This window comes from Tachyglossus aculeatus, chromosome X1, assembly GCF_015852505.1.
Source record: "Tachyglossus aculeatus isolate mTacAcu1 chromosome X1, mTacAcu1.pri, whole genome shotgun sequence".
Classification (NCBI taxonomy): Eukaryota; Metazoa; Chordata; class Mammalia; order Monotremata; family Tachyglossidae; genus Tachyglossus; species Tachyglossus aculeatus.
The window spans coordinates 114,702,638-114,719,570 of NC_052101.1; positions in this window are offsets into that span (position 1 = coordinate 114,702,638).

Below are 16,933 nucleotides of genomic sequence, written 5' to 3' on the forward strand. Positions count from 1 at the left end.
GCTTTGGAGATGGAAAGAGGGCCAGTTTCTCGGGTGGGGAGTTCGGGGGGAGCTCCAGGCAGGAGGGAGAGTATGAGCAAGCGATGAAGCATCAAACCAACAGACCCTGAGCCTCTGGTGCCCGCAGTATGTCCAGCCCTGGAAATCAGTGGCAGGGAGAAGAGGAGAAGAGAAGAAGAAACCTGTCCGTCTCACCTTCACAATATTGCCAAGATCCGCCCTTTCCTCTCCATCCAAACCGCTACCTTGCTGGTTCAATCTCTTATCCTATCCCGACTGGATTACTGCATCAGCCGCCTTTCTGATGTCCCATCCTCCTGTCTCTCCCCACTTCAGTCTATACTTCACGCTGCTGCCCGGATTATCTCTGTGCAGAAATGCTCGGGGCATGTTACTCCCCTCCTTAAAAATCTCCAGTGGCTGCCTGTCAACCTATGAATCAAACAAAAACTCCTCACTCTTGGCTTCAAGGCTCTCCATCACCTCACCCCCTCCTACCTCACCTCCTTTCTCTCCTTCTACAGTCCAGCCCACACCCTCCCCTCCTCTTCCACTAACCTCCTCACTGTACCTCGTTTTCAGGTGTCCCACCGTCGACCCCCGGCCCATGTCCTTCCTCTGGCCTGGAATACCCTCCCTCCACACATTCGCCAAGCAGGCTCTCTTCCTCCCTTCAAACCCCTACTGAGAGCCCACCTCCTCCAGGAGACCTTCCCAGACTGAGCCCCCTTTTTGCTCTCCTCCTCCCCATCCCCCTGCCCTACCTCCTTCCCCTCCCCACAGCACTTGTATATATCTGTACAGATTTATTACTCTATTTTACTTGTACATATTTGCTATTCTATTTATTTTGTTAATGATGTGCCTATAGCTTTAATTATATTTGTTCTGACGATTTTGACGCCTGTCTACATGTTTTGTTTTGTTGTCTGTCTCCCCCTTCTAGACTGTGAGCCCGTTGTTGGGTAGGGACCGTCTCTATATGTTGCCGACTTGTACTTCCTAAGCGCTTAGTACAGTGCTCTGCACACAGTAAGAACTCAATAAATACAATTGAATGAATGAATAAATTAGGAGGCATCAGCACCCACCTCCCCCACTGAACCGGCGCCTGGGGACTTCCGGCCCCAAGACCGCCAGCAATTGCCTGCACTTAGAGCCACAGGAAATTTTTCATTCCCTGGCCAAGAAGAGCTTTTGAAGTAGAGGAAATGAAGGCCATCATTCAGCTGCATGGGGCGCCGGGCTGATTGCCAGAAGACAGCATTTTCTCTGCCACTTCTGATCCTAGTCAGTCTCGCTAGACCTCAGGACCCAGGAACTTGAAGGCAACAGTGAAGCAGCGTGGATAGAGCACGAGCTTGGGAGCCAGATGATCATGGGTTCTAATCCCAGCTCTGCCACTTGTTGGCTGTTTGACCTCAGTCACATCATATGTAAAATGGGGGTTAAGGCTGTGAGCCCTATGCTGTGAGCCTTATGTGGGACAGGGACTGTGTCCTGCCTGATTAACTTACGTCTACCCCAGTGCTTAGTACTATATCTAACAGAGAGTAAGCGCTTAACAAATACCCTAAAAACAATGGCAATGGCCCCCATTCCTCAGGCTCGAAGGCACCTGTTTTGGGGTAACACAGGAGTGGCCCCGTTGATGACCAGGATTGAAATGTGGCTCGGTGATGAACAGATTAGAGAAGCAGCATGGTTTAGTGGGTAGAGCATGGGCCTGGGAGTCAGAAGAACCTGGGTTCTAATCCCTGCTCTGCCACATGCCTGCTGTGTGACCTTGAGCAAGTCACTTAACTTCTCTGTGCCTGTTACCTCATCTGTAAAATGGGGATTAAGACTGTGAGCCCCATGTGGGACAACCTGATTACCTTGTATCCACCCCAGCACTTAGAACAGTGTTTGGCACACAGTAAGCTCTCAATAAATATCATTATCATCATTAACTTCTCTGGGCCTCAGTTACCTCATCTGTAAAATGGGGATTAAGAGTGTGAGCCCCACATGGGACAAGGACGGTCCAACCTGCTTCACTTGTATCTACCTCAGTGCTTAGAACAGTGCTTGACACATAGTAAGCACTTAACAAGTACCATAATTTACCAACCATAGAGGGGACTATCGTTTGGCACCTTTAGGGAGTGTGTGAGTGTGTGGGTGGGTCTGGGGGGCAGGGGTGAGGAGGAGTGAGTGGGTATTCTTTAGACTGTGAGCTCATCATGGGCAGGGACTGTATCTGTTTGTTGTTGTATTGTACTAGCCCAAGTGCTTAGTAATAATAATAATAATGGCATTTATTAAGCACTTACTATGTGCAAAGTACATTGCTTTGCACACAGGAAGCACTCAATAAATATGATCAAATGAATACATGCACGTGCATGCACATCAATATCTGTAGTGAACATGCCGTGCCCTTGGCATCAGAGGTCACTCCTCCCTGGGCTGAATACACAGAGAGTTAGTCCTCTCCCGGGCTGATGGAGCTGCCCTGGGCAGGGCCCGTGGCCAGTTCTGAGTTGGCCTTGGGACCTCTGCCCTTCCCAATCTCCTCCCACGTCCTGCCTCAATGGTGGTGAGCCAGCCACATTCCAAGACCTCATTTGATGCCGAGTCCAACTCTGAAGCAATAGCCGGTGAAACTGCCTTCTGCCGCAGACCACCAGGTCTCCAAGCAGTACAGGAGGTGAGACCACGACAACTTTAGAGACCTGCCATTTGCCATGAAGCCTGTTGTCCTTTTGGGTCAAAACTCTGCCCACCAATTTGACACAGGATGCATAGGCCTCCTCAATTTGGTTTTCTAGGGTTGATCCTGGGTTCTTTCCCTCCAACTTCTACACCAATCACACACTTACGACACCTATCATCAATCGTATTTATTGAGCGCTTACTATGCGCAGAGCACTGTACTAAGCGCTTACACACTCACAACCACACATGAAAAGTCTCAACAAATCAACTTTCCCTACTATTTAAGCACTGATTTATAGACACAGCCACCTCTTCCTCCAATCTGTAAATTATTTCAGGGTCTGTCTCCCTGCTGAATTATAAACACCTTGAGGGCAGAGATCATGTCTAAGTCTATTGCATTCTCCCAAGTGTTTAATACGGGGCTCTGAACACCGAAGGCATTCAATAAATGCTATTGACTGATTTCTACTTACAGGTCCATCTGTGCATTGTTGGAGAGCAGAGTTGAGAGACTTTATATACACACTGTGTGGTGTAGTGGACGGAGTCAGAAGGTTATGGATTCAAATCCCGGCTCCACTGCTTGTCTGCTGGGTGACCTTGGGCAAGTCCTTTCTCTGAGCCTCAGTTACCTCATTTGAAAAATGGGGATTGAGACTGTGAGCCCCACTTGGGACAGGGACTATGTCTAACCAAGTTTGCTTGTATCCACCCCAGCACTTAGTACAGTGCCTGGCACAAAGTAAGCGCTTAACAAATACCACAATTATTACAATTATTTCTTTTATCCCCAAATCCTTACTTTTACACTTTATTACTGTCTCCTATCTGTAATTTATTTTAGTCTCCACTAAGACTGTATTATTCTGCAAGGGCATAGGCCTGGCAAAAGGACAACACCCCCTCCCCCGACCCTCCCTGAAAATTGTTTGGAACATTGAGAGAAGGCTGGGCTCTCTGCCCTCTGTCCACTCTGAGGGCAGGGAACAGGGGCCAGGACCTACTGAGGGCAGAGCAAAGGGAAGCCCGGCATTTGGGAGGGGGAGGGTGCCGCTTGTCTTTTCCTCTGAAACCCAACCAGAAGAAATCTTTATGCATTAAATTTATTTAATCAATTAAATGTATATATTGTAAATTATTTATATTAATATCTGTCTCCTCTAGATTGTAAGCTCGTTGTGGGCAGGGAACGTGTCCAACTCTACCAACTACCAACTCTGTTGTAAAGTACTCTTCCAAGCACTTGTACAGTGCTCTGCACACGGTAAGAGCACAATAAAAACCACCCCTGATGATGATGTTTTACTGAGCACTTACTGTGTGCAGAGCAGAGCGTACTACGTGGCTGGGAGAGCACGATTTAGCAGAGTTGATAGACATGCTCCCTGCCCATTTCTTCTTACCTAAGCTATGGCTGGGATAGAAAAAGGAAGCTAGAATGGGTTCATTTGGTCATCATCCATTTGGAGGAATATTGTAGACTAAGCCCTCTTTCCAAATCTTTTGTTAATCAAAGCCTCACCTGGGCCCTGGAGGACTTAGACCTCAGTGGCTGTAAAATATTTCCTTGTAAAGCTTGACTTTAGTATTCTCTGTTGTGATCTTTCCCCATTTGTGGTACGGATTCGGTCTATCTTGTTTGTGGACCTGGGCCAGCTCTGGTCGCCTTTACAGAATCATCAATCCCCTATCTTCCTTTGATGGCCCTAAATATGGGATTGTCGGATTTTGACCCTGGTTTGGGGTTATACAGTGAAATGGACCCTACTTGGATCTTCTGAAGATAAAAATTTATTGGGTGCCTAATAACTGTAAGCCCCTGAGGGCAGGGATCACATCTACTAATTCGATCAATCAATCTGTGGTATTTACTGACCACCTACTACCTGCAGAGCACTGGACTAAGCACTTGGGAAAGTAATAATAATAATAATAATAGTAATAATAATTATGGTTTTTGTTAAGTGCTTCGACACTGTACTAAGCGCTAGGGTAGATACAAGCTCATCAAGTTAGACGCAGTCTGTGACCCACATGGGGATCACAGTCTTAATCTCCATTTTACAGATGAGGTAACGGAGGCACAGAGAAGTGAAGTGACTTAACCAGGGTCACACAGCAGACACATGGCGGAGCCGGCATTAGAACCCAGGTCCTTCTGACTCCCAGGCCCGTGCTCCATCCAGTAGGCCACGAGAGCTGGTAAACCCGTTCCCTGCCTACAAGGAAGCTTACAGGCTACTAATTCTACTGTATTCTCCCTCATCCTTGATACAGTGCCCTATACCCAGCGGGCACTCAATAAACAGTATTATCAGCAAGTTCAAGAGGGGCTTGGCTTTGATCCATGGATAGGCAGTTCATAATGGGTCACCAGAGGGGAAAGTTAAGGATGTAGAGGGGAAATCAGGGGTGGTTGGATGGTGGAAAGAATAACTGGACTGGGAGTCAAGAGATCTAGATTCTAGTCCTCCTGGAGTGAAAGGGTGCTCATGCCTCCTTCCAGAGAGTTCCAAGGGGCAGTCACCCTAGCCTGGGGCAGTGAAAACCAAGAAGAATATTCATCACTCACCGCACGGAATGTGTCTATCAACTCTGTCGTATTGGACTCTCCCAAGTGCTTAGGGGAAGCAGCGTGGCTTAGTGGGTAGAGCATGGGCATGGGAGTCAGAAGGACCTGGGTTCTAATTCCAACTCTGCCACATGCCTGCTGTGTGACCTTGGGCAAGTCACTTCACTTCTCTGTGCCTCAGTTACCTCATCTGTAAAAGGGGGATTAAGACTGCAAGCCCCATGTGACTCAGGGACTGTGTCCAACCTGATTAACTTGTATCTACCCCAGCACTTAGACCAGTGCTTGGCACATAATAGGCACTTAACAAGTACCAAAATTATTATTATTATTATTACAGAGCTCTGCACACTGTAGGTACTCAAATACCACTGATTGATTGATCACTGCACATCCTATAAAGCAGAGCATCGAGGCTCTCCTCCACCAACCCCCTCCCTCTCCCCTATGTGCTTTCTTCTCCCTGCTATACCCCAGCTCACTCCCTTTGCTCCTATCAAGAAAATTTCCTCTCTCCAATCTCCTGTCCCTCTCTCAGACCCACTGCTCAGCATCTTCCCCCTGCCCTGAACTCCCTTCCCGAGCTGCTGAGCCACATCCCTCGTGTCCTTCCAAGCCTTCTAAAAAGCCACGTCCTTTGGGAGGCATTCCCTGATTAACACCCCCCATACCTCAACCACCACCACCACCTCCTTCCTTGTCAAGCTATCCCCTCAGCCATCTCAGCATTCATGGATTGCTCTATTCATTGGAAGCTGCTTGAGGGCTTAACTTCTCTATGCCTCAGTTACCTCATCTGTAAAATGTGGATTAAGACTGTGAGCCCCACTGGGGACAACCCGATAATGTATCTCCCCCAGCGCTTTGAACAGTGTTTGGCACATAGTAAGTGCTTAAATACCATCATTATTAGTATTATTATTACCATCCTCTCAACTGTAAGTTCGTTGTGGGAAGGGAATGTGTCTACCTATTCCATTGTATTGTCCTCTCCCAAGCGCTTAGTCCAGTGGTCAGTAAACGGCAAGTGCTCAATAAATCCCATCAAATGATATTTGGCCATTTCCATGGTGTAGTGGATAGAGCACGGTCCTGGGAGTCAGAAGGTCATGGGTTCTAACCCTGGCTCCACCACTTGCCTGCCGTGTGGCCTTGGATGAGTCACTTCACTTCTCTGTGCCTCCGTCACCTCATCTGTAAAAAATGGGGATTAAGACCGTGAGCCCTAGGTGAAACAGGGACTATTTCCAGCCCGATTTGCTTGTATCCACCCCAGCGCTTAGTACAGTGCCTGGCACATAGTAAGTGCTCAACAAATTCTACAATTATTATCTTGTCTTAAATTGTAATCTTCTCAAGGACAGGGACTGGGCTTTTCTTTCTATGGTGCTTTCCACAGTGTCCAGTATTATGCTCTGCCCTGGATAAGCACTCAATGGCTACTGTTGATGATGATTTGACAGGTGGGTGAACTTTGAACCAACTCCTTAGCTAATTCTTCTCTGGCTCCAAGATCCAAGGGGCCCTTGGCCTCATCCACCTCTCTTCCTCCTTCCACATTGCTCCTACACATTCTTTCATATTCTTTCTTTCTCTCCCTCTCACCCTCTCTCCCCTGCTTGCTCCTACACATTCTTTCATATTCTTTCTTTCTCTCCCTCTCACCCTCTCTCCCCTGCTTCTGGCCAGGCCTTTGATCAGCCTTTAGCTCCTCCCCTCATCACTGCAGGCAAATGCACTAAAAGAGCCACCCTCCCCACACACCTCCCGCACCGGCAAATACCTTTTAATTCGATTGCTTGAACTAGCACCGGGAGATTATTAGTTTTTCTGTAAGATTTGATTTAATTAATTAGTTTCAAAATATCAGCCCAGCCATGCAAGCAAAGAAAAACAGAGATAAATCCCCGCCATAGTGCTGTCTCATCCTTTAAAGGCAATTAACTCTTAGTTATTAGCTTTTAATTAGGGAATAATAATGACACCATTAATATGGTTTATTCTTCTTGTCACCAGACAGCTGTTGCAAACAGATTTGATTATCAGATCCTGGAGGCTTTTTGCCCACCAACCTCCCTGAATGAAACGGCATTAAGTCCTCTCCTATCCCACCTCAGATCCCAGGAGAGTCCGAGTTGGACCCAGGTGGGTCTGGAGCAGCATCAGACATCATGGGGTAGGAGGAGGAGAAAGCAGAGAAAGGAAAAAGAACCAAAAATCAAGACATCAGCAAAGTTGCTAATTTACAAATCAATTTTTCCTAATGAGCTGCTGACGCCCCTCTTTCCATGCATGGCTGGCATCCCGTGTGGAGATTCTGGCCATCACCTTCTCCCAAACCTCAATGATCCCTGTGCCCTGTCCCCCCGAGGCCGGGCTGTATCAATCGCTCCGTCTTCATTGAAATCTGCCTCCACAGAAAACCTTAGTCGCCGGGAAGAGCGTTCAGTTCTGGTCAGCACAGGACAGTCAGGACACAAAAGAGCTGGAGGAGGGATGGAGAAGGACAACCAGGACGGCTGGAGGGAGGGGGGCTGAAGCGGCTTCTGCCTGCAGATGGGTTGAAAGGGCCCGGAGATGCAGGCCCAGAGGGGGAGGGACTGAAGGCTACAGAACCGTCCCATGTTTGGAAGGCACCAGAATGCGGGAAACCCACTGAAGCAGGAAGGTGGGAGGTTTCAAACCTACAAAAGAGAAGCAGCATGGCCCAGCGGAAAGACTCCATCTGGGCCTGGGAGTCGGAGGACCTGAGTTCTAATCCTGTTTCTGCCATGTGCCTGCTGTTTGACCTTGGGGATGTCACTTCATTTCTCTGGGCCTCAGTTACTTCATCTGTCAAATGGAGATTAGGACTGTGAGCCCTATGTGGGACAGGGACTAGGCCTGACCCAATTACCTCATAACTACCTCTGCAGTTAGTACAGTGCCTGACACATAGCAAGAGCTGTACAAATCACATTAAAAAAAGGAAACCTTTCTTCACTCACAGGGCTTAGACTGGTGGAATCCGTACCCACAGAACCTTTTGCAGCTGCAACTCCAGGGATCAATCAGGGGCCACTAGAGGAAAAGTGGGGCTGAACAAGGGGAAGTCAGGAAGGGGTGTTGTCCTCTGAGCATGCCGCTGCCAGCGCCAGAGACATAATGCTGGACTTGGGGTGGAGGGAGCTGGGGGGCAGGATGCAAATCAAGAGGCCAAACCAGTTATAATGTGTGGAGAAGCAGTGTGGCCTGATGGAGAGAGCATGGTCCTGGGAGTCAGAGGACCTGGGTTCTAATCCTGGCTCTGCCAATTGCTCGCTGGGTAAACTTGGGCAAATCCCTTTGCTTCTCTTGAGAAGTAGCATGGCTTAGTGGAAAGAGCACGGGCTTGGGAGTCAGAAGGACCTGGGTTCTAATCCTAGCTCTGCCACTTGTCAGCTGTATGACTTCGGGCAAGTCACTTAACTTCTCTGTGACTCAATTACCTCATCTGTAAAATGGGGATTAAGATTGTGAGCCCCACGTGGGGCAACCTGATTACCTTGTATCTACCCCAGCACTTAGAACAGTGCTTGGCACATAGTAAGCGCTTAACAAATGTCATCATCATCATCATTATTATTCTCTGTGCCTCACTTTTCTCAACTGTAAAATCGGTAGCCAATACTTATTCTCCCTCCTACTAAGAATGTGAGCTCCAAGTAGGACAAGGACTGTGTCCAACCTGATTAACTTGGATCTACCCCAGTGCTTAGAACAGTGCTTAATGCAAAATAAGCCCTTAGCACTATAATAATAATAATAATGTTGCTCTTACCCTGATGCCCTTTGCTAGAAGCTCCTTCAGTTCCCAGCTTTACTTGGGAGACATTGCTGCTTTGCACAGGCCTGGCAGGGGGTGGGGGGGAGGGGGTCAAGCCTGGCCCAAGTGCCTCTGTGGGATGGCCCCCTCCCCTCAAGCTCATGACAACAGATGAGGAGAGGGTCTAACCCTGGTGCTCAGTTTTCAAGTTGGACACAGGGGAGCGGGGGATTTCTCAGCTAGACCAGCCCCTCAGACTGCCTGGAGAACTAGTCAGTCATATTTATTAATAATAATAATAATAATAAATAATTATGGTACTTGTTAGGCACTTACAAGTACCAAGGACTGTTCTAAGTGCTGGAGTAAATACAAGTTAATCAGGTTGGACCCAATCCCTGTCCCACATAGCGCTCACAGTTTTAATCCCCATTTTACCGATGAGATAACTAGGGCACAGAGATGTGAAGTGATTTGCCTAAGGTCACACAGCAGATATGTAGCAGAGCCAGGATTAGAACCCAGATGCTTCTGACTCCCAGGCCCATGCTCTCTCCACTAAGCAACACTGCTTCTCAGCATACTGTACTTAAGCACTTGGGAGAGTACAGACGTATTCCCTGCCCACAGCGAGCTTACAAAATAGTGGAGCCAGAGGGCAGCAGCCAACATACATGGCTGGGCCAGGAGCCCTCAGACCAAGTAGCCAGAAGAGCTGCCCATCATCTCCCCAGTGACATGGTTGAAGAACCGAACACCCTCCTTTCTCCCTCCTACCATTCCTCTCCAAACTCCTCGAACGAGTTGTCTACATCCACTGCCTCCATTTCCTCTCCTCCAACTCTCTCCTTGACCTTCCTCCCCCTTCACTGCATAGACACTGCCCTCTCAAAGGTCACCGATGACCAAATTCCACACCCTCTACTGTATTGTCCTCTCCCAAGTGCTTAGTCCAGTGCTCTGCACATGGTAATTGCTCAATAAATAGCATTGATTGATTAATTGATCCTAACCCTCCTTGACCTTTCTGCTGCCCTCAACACTGTGGACTACCCCCTTTCTCCTGGAAACACCCTCCTCCATGTCAAGCTCTGGGCTCCAGATCCACTTTAGAAAACAATTGACCCAGACTCAGACCCTGAAACCAGGCCAAGACTTGGAGAGAAATCAGGACACGGCCAAACAATTCTAATAAAAAGGGAAATCCTGGTGCTCAGGTTGGCTGACTCGCACAGACATAGCTAAAGTCACTAAGTCATAGAACACCTTGGCCCGAATAGGAGAGCAGTTAAAAGTGGCCCCATTCTGGACTGTTACTTTTACTGCTACCACCACTACTATTAGCCCCAGGGCAAGGACCTATAGCTCTTTCTAGGCCTCTGATGCAGCCTGAGATTTTTTTTATGGTACTTGTAAGTACATTTATTCTAAGCACTGGGGTAGATAAAAGGTAAATCAGGTTGGACACCATCCCTGTCACACAGAGGGTTCACAGTCTTAATCCCCATTTTACAGATGAAGTAGCTGCTTCTGATCCCATACAGGGACTCTGATACTTGCTCCCTCATCGGCCTTTAGGGAGCCTGAAAAGTGGGTTCCCCCCTTCATCTCCCCCAACCCCCTACCCTGCCCCCAATTTTCCTTCCCCAGAATGGATGTTGTGCAGACTGCTGGCCCCACAGTGGCAATGTGGCACAGAACCAGGCTGAGCTAAAACCAGGAGGAGGAGTAAGGGTCTTTCCTTTCACTGGAAACTGGCCACCCAGCTTCTGGATATATCACACTAATGAGCGGCCAGAGGGCTTTGCCAGGAAATGGTTATCTTCATCAAAGAGCTTGCAGGTGTGTGTTACTTTAGGACTAAGGCCAAAGGCCCAGCACCCACTCAATCCCCCACTCCCTACCCTCGAGGAAAGCAGGCTAAACACAACCAGAAGATGACACACAAGACCATCTGTCAATCTGTTATGTACACATCTATAAATTATTTATTTATATTAATGTCTATCTCCCCCTCTAGACCGCAAGCTCATTGTGGCAGGAAACGTGTCTACCAACTCTGTTGTACTGTACTCTCTCAAGTGCTGAGTCTAGTGCTCTGCACACAGTAAGTGCTCAAACACTACTGACTGATTGATTGATCTGACTGAGCCATGCTAACCTGTCCTTCCTTGCTTCTCCTCCCACCTCCCAGGATACTCACCCCTCCCTCTTCACCTACCCACCCGTAACACCTACACGCATATCTCTCCTCTTCCCCCCTCCCCATAATATATTTCAGTGTCTGTCTTGTCCACTAGGTGGTAAGTTCCTTGAAGATAGGGAATGTTCCTATCAAAGACCTGGGTTCTAATCCCAGTTTTGTCACTTGCTGTTGGGTTGTGAGACCTTGGATGAGTCACTTCATTGGGCCTCAATTCCCTCCTCTGTTAAATGTGGATGAAATACCTGCTTTCCATACCCCCTAGATTCTGTGCCTCCTGTTGGTCAGGGATTCTGTCCGATCTGATTACACTGTATTTACCCTAGCCCTGAGTACAGTGCTTAGCACACAATCAGTGCTAAGCAAATACCACAATTATTATTATCATTATTATTAGTTCTATTGTACTCTGTCAAGTCTATAGTACAATGTTCTGCACAGAATAAGTGTTTAGTAAATAAATACATTCTTGTCTAGCTCACCTCTGACCTCTCAATGTCCTGCCTCTGGTCTGGAAATGCCCTCCTTCTTCACATCTGACAAAACAATTACTCTCCCCACCTTCAAAGCCCTACTCTGACTAAGCCCTCTTTTCCTTTTCTTCTGCTCCCTTCTGTGTCACCCCAACTTACTCCCTATAGTCACCTCACCCAGAGGCAAAGCACTTATCTGTAATTTATTTATTCATATTAATGTCTGTCTTCCCCTCTAGACTGTAAACTCATTATGGGCAGGAAACGTATCCGCAAATTCTGTTGTATTGTCCTCTCCCAAGCACTTAATAAAGTGCTCTGCACATAGTAACTGCTCAATAAATACAATTGATTGATCTATAATTTATTCATTTATATTAATGTCTGTCTCTCCCTCTAGATTGTAAACTCCCTGTCCACAGGGAAAGCGTCTACCAACTCTGTTATATCCTCCCAAGCACTTAGTACAGTCCTCTGCATACAGTAAGTGCTCAATAAGTGTGACCTATTGATTGATAATATATTTAACAATACAGGCCAGATGGCAGGACACAGATAAGGGATCCTTGGCAAGATGGATGAGATTGTGCTACAGTGAGTAGATTGGCATTAAGAGGAGCAAAGTGAGCTTGCTGGGTTGTAGTTAGAAATCAGGGAGGTGAGGTAGTAAAGGGCAAGATGATCGAGTGCCTTAAAACTGATAGTAAGGAGTTTCTACTGGATGTGGAGGTAGATGGGCAACTACTGGAGGTTCTTGATAAGTGGTGAAACATGGGCTGAATGGTTTTGTAGAAAAATAATCCAGACAGCAGAGTGAAGTTTGGACTGGAGTTGTGAGAGACAGGAGGCAGGGAGGTCAGTAAAGAGACAGATGCAGCAGTTAAAGCAGGATATGATATGTGTGAGCCCCCTGTGGGACAACCTGATCACCTTGTAACCTCCCCCGCGCTTAGAACAGTGCTTTGCACATAGTAAGCGCTTAACAAATACCATCATCAGTGCTTAGAACAGTGCTTTGCACATAGTAAATGCTTAATAAATGCCATTATTATTATTATATGTGCTCAGATCAGCATAGTAGCGGTTTAGATGGAGAGGAAAGGGCAGATCCTAGCGGTTGTGAAGGTAGAACTGACAGGATTTCATGATAGATTGAATGTGTGTGTTGAAAGAGAGATGAGTCAAGGATAACGCCAATGCTACTGGCTATTAAGACAGGAAGGATGGTGGCGTTGTCTAGGGTGATGGGAAAGACAGGAGAAGACAGGGTTTTGGTGGGAAGATGAGAAGTTAATGTTTTGGAACTGTTTAGTTTGAGGTGTCAGCAGCATATCCAAGTAGAGATGTCCTGAAGGTAGGAGGAAAATGTGAGACTGCAGAGAAGGAGAGAGATCAGGACTGGAGAGGTAGATTTGGGAATCATCTCTGTAGAGATGGTAGTTGAAGCTGTGAGAGCAATTGAGTTCTCCAAGGGTGTGGGTGTAAATGGAGACTAGAAGGGGATCCAGAACTGAGCCTTGAAGGACTCTTGCAGTTAGAAGGTGGGAGACAGAGGAGGAGCCAGTGAAGGAGACAGAAGGATCAGCCAGAGTGACAGGAGGAGAACCAGAAGTGGACGGCACCAGTGAAATCTAGGTTAGATCATGTTCCAGGAGAAGGGGATGGCCGACAGGATCAAAGGTGGCTGAAAGGTCAAGGAGGATTAGGATGGAGTAGAGGCCATGTGGTTTGGCAAGAAGAAGGTCAGTGGTGACCTTTGAGAGGGCAGTTTTGGTGGACTGAAGGGGGTGGAGGCCAGATTGGAGGGGCCAAGGAGAGAATTGAAGGAGAGGAAATGGAGGCAGAAGGTATAGACATCTCGCTCAAAGTGTTTAGAGAAGAATGGTAGGAAGGAGATGAGGTGTTAACTAGTGGGAGCCGTGAGGTCATGGGAGGGTTATTTTTAGGATAGTGGCGATGTGAATGCTCACATTCACGGAAATTCATTTGCGGAATTTGCGGAAATTAGAGGAGAAGAAACCACTGGGAAGTGAATGGTTGACGTGTGTGGTGAGGGAGGGAAGAAAGGAGAAAGGAAGAAAGGAGTTGGCAAGTGCTTTGATAAGGTGCGTTTTAATGTCTGTCTCCCCCTCTAGACTGTAAACTCATTATGGGCCAGGAACATGCCTTCTAATTTATCTTGTACTGTACGCTCCCTAGTGCTTAGAACAGTGCTCTGCACATAGTAAGCACTTAATAAATACCATTGAAGGATTGATAGTGCAAAAGGCTGGGATCAGAGGGCACAGGTGGTGGGGGTAGATTTTGAGAGGAGGCAGGAGATTGCTTGAGATCCTCTTGGGAAAGATGGGAGAGTCGACGGAGTGGTGAGAAGAGGTGGCAGGGAGGACTTAAGAAGAGCAGGAAAGATTTTTAGGGAGATCACAGCTGATGGTTATATTTTATCAATGGAGTACGTGGCCATATCATTAAGGGCAAGTGATGGTGGAGGTTGGAAACCTGGGATAACGTTGCAGCTCTGCCATGGGCTATTTCGATGACTAGAGGCAAGTCACTAAACCGCTTGCTTCTTCAGTGCCCTCATCTATAAAATGAAGAAAATAGTGCTTCCCCTTGCTTACCTTCTGGAATGCTGTGAGGCAAAAATAAAGCAGTGTGAAACTGATTTGGAAAAAGAAAAGAGCCTTACAAAGTAAATTTGAAGGAGCAGACCAGTCTGGGAAGGGGCAGTTGAGGCAGACACACATTTTAAGAAATGGGTCTGGAGTAATCCTTTGTAATCCCCCAGAGAACCACTCCCTCATCCAGCAAGCTGGAAGTCTCTTATTTGATCTCTTGGGACACGAGGTATTCTCCTCCATTCCCGAGTGACCCAAGTTGGGGATAGGGAGAGGGGTATCTAAAATGGGACATGGAACCATTTTTTCAGAAACCACCCCAAAGCAGGACCACTTGTGGAGTTTTTAGCTCATCCCAGTGAAGTTTCCCACTGGTTCCTAGATGGGAATTGCTCAGCTTCAGGGGCTCCTGCCCTTGGGGTGCCTGAGAGGTTCCCCCTAGCCTCAAAACAACCCCAAGGGTCTTCTGTTGTCTCAGTAACCGAAGAGGAAGCCCTTTCCCGTAATCTGTCAGTCAGTCAGAACTTCAGATGCACCTCATTCTCCAAAACCCCTCTACCTCCCATTCTGTGACCATTTGAGTTACTGCCCTGAAAGATGATGCAGACAGATACAGCAGAGGAGGCAGGGAGCAAGGGAAACTTCTCCCTGCCCCCTCCTACCTCACCTCTCTTCTCACCTTCTACAGCCCAGCCCGCACACTCCACTCCTCTGGTGCTAGCCTTCTCACTGTGCCTCATTCTCGCCTGTCCCGCCATCGACCCCTGGCCTGCATCCTACCTCTGGCCTGGAATGCCCTCCCTCCTCAAATTCGACAAACTAGCACACTTCCCCCCTTCAAAGCCCTACTGAAAGCTCACCTCCTCCTGGAGGCCTTCCCAGACTAAGCCTCCCTTTTCTTCTGCCCCTCCTCCCCTCCCATTGCCCTGACTTGCCCCCTCCGCTCTACCCCCTCCCCGCCCCACAGCACTTGTGTATATATGTACATATTTATTATTCTATTAATTTTATTAATGATGTGTATATATCTATAATTCTATGTATTTATATTGATGCCATTGATGCCTGTTTACTTGTTTTGATGTCTGTCTCCCCCCTTCTAGACTGTGAGCCTGTTGTTGGGCAAGGATTGTCTCTGTTGCTGAACTGTACTTACAAGCACTTAGTACAGTGCTCTGCACACAGTAAGAACTCAATAAATATGATTGAATGAATGAATGAATGGAAAGAGTTTGTCAAAGGAAATGATTATCAGCTCATTGTGGGCAGGGTACTTGTCTACCAACTTTGTTGTACTGTGCTCTTCCAAGCCCTTAATCCAGTGCTTTGCACACAATAAGGGCTTGATAAATACAGTAGATTAATTGATCGATTACAGTCACAAAGGGGAGGGATGGGGCTGCGGCCCCAGAGGGAGGGGACACCCTTTGAAGCTGGAGGGTGGAGGTCCAGAGCAAACCACTGGACACCTTTCTTCACCCAGTGGAGTATGAGCAGATGGAATTTGTAACAGTAATAATCAACCGATCATATTTATTGAGCACTTACTTTGTGCAGAGCACCGTACTAAGCACTTGGGAGAATACAGTATAACAGAGTTGGCAGAAACATTTCCTGCCCACAACGAGCTAGAGGGGGAGACAGACATTGATATAAATAACTTATGGATATGTACATAAGTGCTGTGGGGCTGAGGGAGAGGTGAATAAAGGGTGCAAATCCAATCGCAAAAATAATAATTATGGTGTCTGTAGGTGCTTACTATGTGCCAAGCACTGTACTAGGCACTGGGGGAGATCCAAGATCATCAGATCGGACATGGTTCCTTTGCCTAATGGGGCTCCAGTCTAAGTAGGAGGGAGAACAGGTCCTGAATCCCCATTTCACAGATGAGGAAACTGCGGCCCAGAGAGGTGAAATGACTTACCCAAGGTCACCCAGCAGGCAGGTGGCAGAGCCAAGATGAGTAGCCAGGTCCTCTGCCTCCCAGGCCCGGGCTCTGTCCACTAGGCTGATACTGTGCAAGTGAAAATATCAACAACAGGTTCAATTTTAGGTTTGAGTAGATTCAAGAATGAGTGGTCCCTATTTTGTCACTACGGGGAAAGTCAAGGCCGTAGAGAGGAAAGTTTGTGCTGTTGGATGGCTCATGGCCAATCTTGAGGACGGGAGTATGGGGATGGGGGGGCACTGTCACCCAGTTTCTCCAAGAGGCCCGGTGCCATTGTCAAAAACGGAGTCCCTGGTGAGCCGGGCCACATGTCTAACTCCAGAGCGTTGTTGCCCCTGGTCTGATGTCCTTATCTCCCTGTTCAGAGATCTGAGCGATGACCCGGGGGCCAAGATGAAAAGCCGACATGCGGTGCTTGCAGAAAGTGGAGCCCAGAATCCAGAAAAGAGGAAAATTCATGTACTCCTTTTTTCGCAACAAGGACTGAGCGGGTGGGGAGGGATGGGGCAAGGAGCTCAGAAGATGACAATGAGTGAATGACAAATTGGAAGTTGGAGCTCGGTCCCAAGACTCTGGATGGGAAATTGACTTCTCTGGGCCTTCATTCCCTCATCAGATTCAATACTTGT